A 6,967-nucleotide genomic window follows, 5' to 3' on the forward strand; every position below is an offset into this window, starting at 1 on the left:
CAACTCGTGAAACCACCAGCTAATTTCAAACAGGCTTCTGAGGACAACAGAAGGCTCCACAAACAGAGTGACCACAGCGCTGGGAGCCCACTGCTCCGTCTAAGTGGTGAGATCTTTCTCTCCCAGGCTGGGCCTGCCCACCATGCTCCACGTCCAGAGCTCAGCAACGGGAGCAAGTGGAGAGTCCCCCACTCAGACCACCCAGAAGCCTTAGCCGATGCACTCGGCTGCCTAATTACAACATGAACTGATGGGAATGCGATGTTCCCGCAGCCTGCGCTTGCCGCTGCCCTGACTTTGGCTCTCTGGGTCACTCCATGGGGGAAGCAAAGCCTTTGATCTACAAAGCCCACATCCACTTTGATCCTGGTCACCTTCGGGGTCAATCTTTCAGCAGCTGGCCCTTCCCACCATGTCAGTCACCTGTGCCCTGAGACAGACGTTTAATATTTCCAGATGGAGAGAGACTGGGAGAGATGCTGGAAGCTTCTGTGTTGAAGCCAAAAATGCAATTCAAAAGAGATCTGAGATGCTCTCTGCACTTTGTTTTGTCCTTTAGATTCCTCTTAGTCATAGGAAAGGAAGGATGCAAAGGCTCTGATGTCCTACCAGGCACTGGGCATTGTTACACTCCTTATCATAACCAACTTGGAATCCAAGTTGAACTGCAACACTTGCTATCTAGGCAACTGCGGGGAAGTTTCTACACTTTTCAAATCTCAGTTTTCCCATCTAAGGAATAACAACAATCTCTTCAATGATAATGTACGTAAAATGCCTGACACTTAAATACTACTGAACATCAGTCTCATACCAACTGCACAATTGAGATATCACCTGCCATCATTAGAGGGGGAAAAAACAGATACTCGAGGACCCAAGGTGAGTCAAGAGGTAGACATGAGAATTGAGCCCAAGTCTTCCAGGCTCCAAATACCCCATAGTCATTCTGCTGCACTGTCTACTGTGAGTTGAGCACACTTATCCATGGGTTGCTTGGTTCTCCTAGACTCTTCCTCTCTTCGGCTCAGTTGGTGAGGCCAGTTGGTGAGTGTGACAAGGGCAAAAGATGAACTGCCCGAAGGAACGTAGTAGCCATGTTATATGATGGTTATCCCCTGTGACGTTCACCCGTACACTGTTTTATGTGAGTTAATTTCCCAAATCATTCATTTATTTATTCTTTAGTTTTTAAAATGCAGCTTTTCCATTTTGGATGGCAATATTTCTAAAATGATTGATATACGACTATTCCTTCTTGAGAAAAATTACTGACTACAAGTTTAAACTTTTCTAGATGATGCAGTGTCATTATTATTACTATCTATCAGACTATTGTGACTATCAATTAGAAAACTGTATAATAAAATGATTCTGGCCACCCACTCTCTCCCCATTCACCCATCGGGCTCTCAGCTCTCGCCAGTGTTTGTCTCTTGTAGCCTTCCCCTGCTTCTATCTGCTAGTGCAGTGATTCTCAACATCAGTGTAACTATAATTATCTGGGAAGTTTGCTAGCCATACAGATATCAGGACCCCACCTGAGAGATGCTTTAGGTCTGGGGTGAGGCTCAGAACCTCCCATTTTTAACAGGCTCCCCAAGGATATGCTGATGCAGGTGGTCTGAGAATCACACTGAAAAAAATTTTAGGCTGTGGGATGAAAAACAACTCAATCATTAATCTATTTTAACACATGTTTTTCCAGACTAGATACGAGGTTCAAGACACGGAGGTGAAATACGCTGACCTCTCTTCCCTGGAAGGTTCACAGTCTAGTGAGCTAACAACCCTTACAAACAGTCTTCAAGGCCGGGCCTAGGGAAGTAAGAAGTTTGCAATTGAAAGGGCTCTTAACCCATCAAAGGTGGCTTTGTTATGGCACGAACCACACAGCCCAGATTTGAGAAGGTGAATTCCTGTTCCTGGAGTAGGAAGGTTATTCTAGACAGAGGGAACAGAATGTGCAAAGCCAGGGGTAAAAAGGGAACCTGAAGACTGGAAGGAAATGCAAGTGTCGGGATATCGAGGGCCTGTGAGATGAGATCAGGCTAGAACTGAACAAGAACTAGTCTTGCAATTGTGGGCTCCGAGAGGAAGGTGGGAGTGTATCCTGCAGGTGAGCAGAAGCAAGGGATGGCTTTCTGCAGGACACTGGCAGGATTAAAGCTCAGTTTTAGGAAAACGAAGTGTCTCAGGGTCCTCAGCCTCCTTCACCTGGCTCTGTGTCCCTGAATTCTGAGTCCCTTACTGGCACAGAACCACGTACATGGAGCATTTTTTAAAAATCAATTATTTATGTATTTTTGGCTGATTTGGGTCTTCGTTGCTGCACGCAGGCTTTCTCTAGCTGTGGCGAGCAGGGGCTGCTCTTCGTTGCAGTGCCTGGGCTTCTCATTGTGGTGGTTTCTCTTGTGGCGGAGCACGGGCTCTAGGCACGCAGTTTCAGTAGTTGCGTCATGTGCGCCCTAGAGTGCATAGAGCATTTCTGACCCAAGCAGAGGTATGGTCAGGCCCTTGAACTTATGGGTGTATAGTAATCAATCAATCACATCAATGCTACCAAAATAGATCCCTTTTCTATTACAATTTGCCAGTCAGTCATTGTCTTAAATACGTGCTAGTGTGTGTATGTGTGTGCGTGACTGTGTGAATATAAATATACTCGGAGTGTCTCCAAAGTGTCTCCCGTGCTCTTGTTTTCTCCAGGAAATGTAGGACATTGACCCACATTACTCCTCGGAATGTCCTCCCAGGCCCAGTTCCCATTGTCCCACAGAGTCAAGGTCACCATGACTCACACGTCCATTTGGGTAAAATTATCTATAAAATACTTCCTAGAACAGAGTTTGACACCAAATGCCAGCAAGGAGCAGACAGGGTCACATGACCAGCACTTGCCTGGCCACGTGACTGAAGCTTTTCACCCATGGATTCTGTCATCCCACGGCCTTTCAGCAGGCTTGCTTCCAGACAGGGGCTCCCCAAGGCCCAGCTGCTCCCAGTGTCTTCACTGCTGCTCTCTTCTGCCACTCCATCCCCTGAGCCTGAGTTTTCTGAGCCTTCCTAGAAAACTCAGAGAACGCCAAATTGCCTGGACACCAACAACCCAGGTGCCTCAATGCCTGTCACTCTTCGGCCCTTTTCCCCTCCAGCGACTTCCTCCTCCTCCTTCTCTTCCTGAGACCATGAATACTAGTATTAAGTCATGAATGATCATCATTATTTATTGGGCAATGTCTTTGATGCAAGAGGAAAAGCACTCTGTGTGTTTCTCTTTTCCTCGCACCCACAATACTGCAGACACCAGATGTGTGCGTTTTTTCCCACATCAAGCAGCTCTCTGAGAGGGTATCCTACATTCAAGTCAAATCTGACTCTGATGGGACCTAGTGCAGACGCCAAAGGAGAAGGGTTCCATCCCACAAGACTGCCTCCCATTTCAGACACCAACCCCAAGTAGTAGGTCCTCAGGTTACCCTCAACTTCTGTCTGACTTGGGTACAAATTGGAGGTTCTTACACCCCCTGCTTGAATTTGATCATTTGTTAGAACAGCTCACAGAGCTCAGGGAAAAACTGACTTACATTTACTCGTTTATTATATAATAAAGGATACAGATGAACAGCTAGATAAAGAGGTCCGTAAGGCAAGGTCTGGAAGAATTCTGAGCACAGGGGCATCCGTTCTCGTAGAATTGGGGTCCACCACCCTCCTAGCTTATGGGTATAGTCACCAACCTGCACACTTTGGAAGCTCTCCAAACTCTGCACTATAGGGATTTTTGTAGAGGCCTCATTGCCTAGGTGTGATCCCTTATTCACTCCATTTCCAGCCTCTCTCAATTCTCCAGAAAATGGGGGGGGGGGGGGAGGGGCGGGGTGAGGCTAAAAGTTCCAAGCTTCTAATCATGGCTTGGTCTTTCTGGTGTTCAGCCCCTTACCCAGGAGCCTCCTAAGAGTCACCTTTTTAGAACAAAAGACATTCCTATTAACCCAGGAAAGTCCAAGGCATTTAGGAGCTTTGGGTCAGAGTCTCCTATCATTCAGGAAAATGCAAAGGTATCGGGAGCTCTGTGTCAGGAACTGGAGCCAAGACTAAAATGTTAGCACAAAAGATTCTTCTGGCATCCTTACTTATAAGGGCTTTAGAACCTCTGTGTCAGGAACCTGGGGCAGAGACCAATACAAAGGTATTTCTTATTACTTCACTATGTGGGCGTCATTTCAATACATTATCATTTAATTTAAATCTCAAGGAACCCTGCAAGAAAGCATTATTATCCTCATTTTACAGAAGTGAAAACTGAGGCAGAAAGATTCAATTACTTGTTCAAAAATCACTCAGATAGCCTGTAGTATAGCTGGGATTCAAATGCAAGGTTGATCCCTGGCACCCATTGTACCACTGTCCCATCCCATTCAGCCCTTTTGCCAAAAGAATATTTGCACTTTCACTTTCTGTACCCCACATATTGATCTTGGAGTTTCCAATCTTTGGACTCACAGCGCTAGATGTTATTCTATCTCTAGGATAACAATGACTACCCCAGTACTTCTCAGGGACCTATAGACACTTCAACAAATATACACATTTCTGAACCCAGAGACATGTGAACCCGTTTTAGTCCCACATGTACCATACACATCATTTGTGTAATGACAAAGACAAAAACATAGCAACAATGGAAAGGATGTAGAAATGTCAAGTTCGGTTTTTGAAGTTGAAATGTTTATTAATACCATTTGGGAACTGGCTGTTAAATATGACCATGGAGAAAGGAAAAATCCCTCTTGTCTTTCCGCCCTTCAAAGTCCCTCTGTATTGCAGCTGTGAAATTTCAAGGAGGGGGGCAGGGGTGAGAGTGCTGTACAGAAGACATTTCAAAGATGGAATCTAGTGCAGGAATGAGGCAGTGTGGTCCCAGCGGGTGATGCTGAGTTTTTCCTCCTAATTGAATCCTCCTGTTTGTCATGTTCAGCCTCCCAGCGTTGCTTTTGGACCCTCCACCAACCCACCAAGAATGCAAAAAAAACATCTATAGTTCTTGATAAAATACATATTGAGGGAGATTCTTCCAGTGTTAAAGACACTCACATTTTATAATTAAAGACTCTAGAAGCAGCTTTCAAATGAGCAGGACCAGGTTAGAAATGGCGGGGTTGTCCCTGGTGGTAATTTTAAGCCAGATATTCTACCCGTTCTCTGGTGGTGAATTACTGAACATCACTCCACTAATTCCAGGATTGTTCATGACACATTTCACATCATCTGAAGAACCCATAACTTATTAGAATGTCAGTTGGGCTTCCTTATGCTTCTTTTTAAAATACAAACTAGGAAACGGGAGGCTTTCATTCACCAACGCTTGAGCACAAATTTATTTTAGTCAGTGCGCTTCCACCCCACACCTGGCTCTGAGCAATCAGTTCAAACAATAGACTTTAGTGAAGAAGGGCTGGGTGGAGGGAGGGAGGAAGGGGAGAGGAAAAGGAGCTAAGAGCTCAGAAAGAGAAAAGTTTCCAGAGAAGAAAGGGGACCCAGCAGTCTTAGAAGGTTAAGTGTTTCTGTGTCAGAAGGTAAACCCCCTAGTGTAGGAAAGGTAAGATGAGAGCCCAGGAGTGGAGGCCATGGGTGGAATTGATACGCCAGACTTTCTATTCTGGAGGCTAGGTACATACCAAGAGAAGTGGGCAGTATGGCCTAAAGGAGTCAAACCAGGGCAGACATGGAATTAAGGACACAGAGACATGAACAGTCCTCCTTTCAAATCTAAACTCTAAGCTCTTGATTTGGGGAACAAGAAAGCTAAATTTTAATACTTGCTGGATTTTATAATAGAAATGTGATATTGAGCAAAAAATAACCTTGTACCTCAGTATTCTCATCTGTAAAATTGGAATAATATGATCTGCTTTGAGGATTAGGTGGTTATTCTAAGGTCACAGTGCAAGATGGTGGCAAAGGTGGAATCAGAAGTGTGGTCTCCTCGTTCCTGGTTTGTTGTATATTCTGCGTGTGCGTGTGGTGTGTCTACATCTGTGTGCACAGTTGTGTGACACCACCTTCAGACAACTCTCCTGTAGGAAACAACAGCTTCACACAACAGGATGATGCATGAGTTTTGTTCTCTGAATCTCCATTCCGGCCTGCATACCTGAAGCACGTAAAGATGAACTTTCTTATCATGGAACACGCTTTTCTAATTCTTGAGGCTGTGGCCAGATGGTATGAACAGCTGAATCTCCTTAGAGAAATAGTTAAGAAAAGGCAAGAAATAGAAGAATACAAAAATAAATGTCTAACTTTCAGGAGAGGAAATCAAAATTATCCTCTCAGAAGAGAGTAAAAACTATGCATTAAGAAGACAAATTATTGCAGTTCAACTTGATGGGGAAAAGTATTCAGAGAAGGCATAAGGGACAATGCCTGAGGTACCAGGGGGAGTGACAAGCAAATCTGCAGGTGAAGGAAATGCACAAAAAGCTGACACTCTAGGGGGACTTCCCTGGTGGTCCAGTGGTTAGGACTCTGCACTTCCAATGCAGGGGCCACGGGTTCAAACCCTGGTCAGGGAACTAAGATTCCACGTGCTGTGTGGCGTGGCCAGAAAAACAAAAAAAGCTGGCACTACAGCTAATACTGGCTATTGAGATACCCTCAACCTCTTAGAGCAGGGGTCCCAAACCCCCGGGTCACAGGCTGGTGGCCTGTTAGGAACCAGGCTGCACAGCAGGAGGTGAGCAGTAGGCGAGCGAGTGAAGCTTCATCTGCCGCTCCCCACCACTCCCCACCGTTCCCCATCGCTCCCCACCACTCCCCATCGCTCCCCATCGCCCCCATCTCTCCCCATCACTCCCCACTGCTCCCCATCACTCCCCATCGCTCCCCATCGCTCCCCACCACTCCCCATTGCTCCCCATCACCCCGATCACTCCCCATCGCTCCCCATCACTCCCCACCGTTC

At 45.9% G+C, this 6,967-nt stretch overlaps 1 non-coding gene across 1 annotated transcript; it reads left to right on the forward strand.

Annotated features, from left to right (window-relative positions):
* Window positions 1–6,505: 6,505 nt before the first annotated feature.
* On the forward strand, window positions 6,506–6,578 carry TRNAG-UCC (transfer RNA glycine (anticodon UCC)). Its single transcript has one exon. It is a non-coding gene; the product is annotated as a tRNA-Gly (tRNA).
* The last annotated feature ends 389 nt before the right edge of the window (window positions 6,579–6,967 follow it).

The sequence above is a fragment of the Tursiops truncatus genome, chromosome 14 (assembly GCF_011762595.2).
Source record: "Tursiops truncatus isolate mTurTru1 chromosome 14, mTurTru1.mat.Y, whole genome shotgun sequence".
Taxonomy (NCBI): Eukaryota; Metazoa; Chordata; class Mammalia; order Artiodactyla; family Delphinidae; genus Tursiops; species Tursiops truncatus.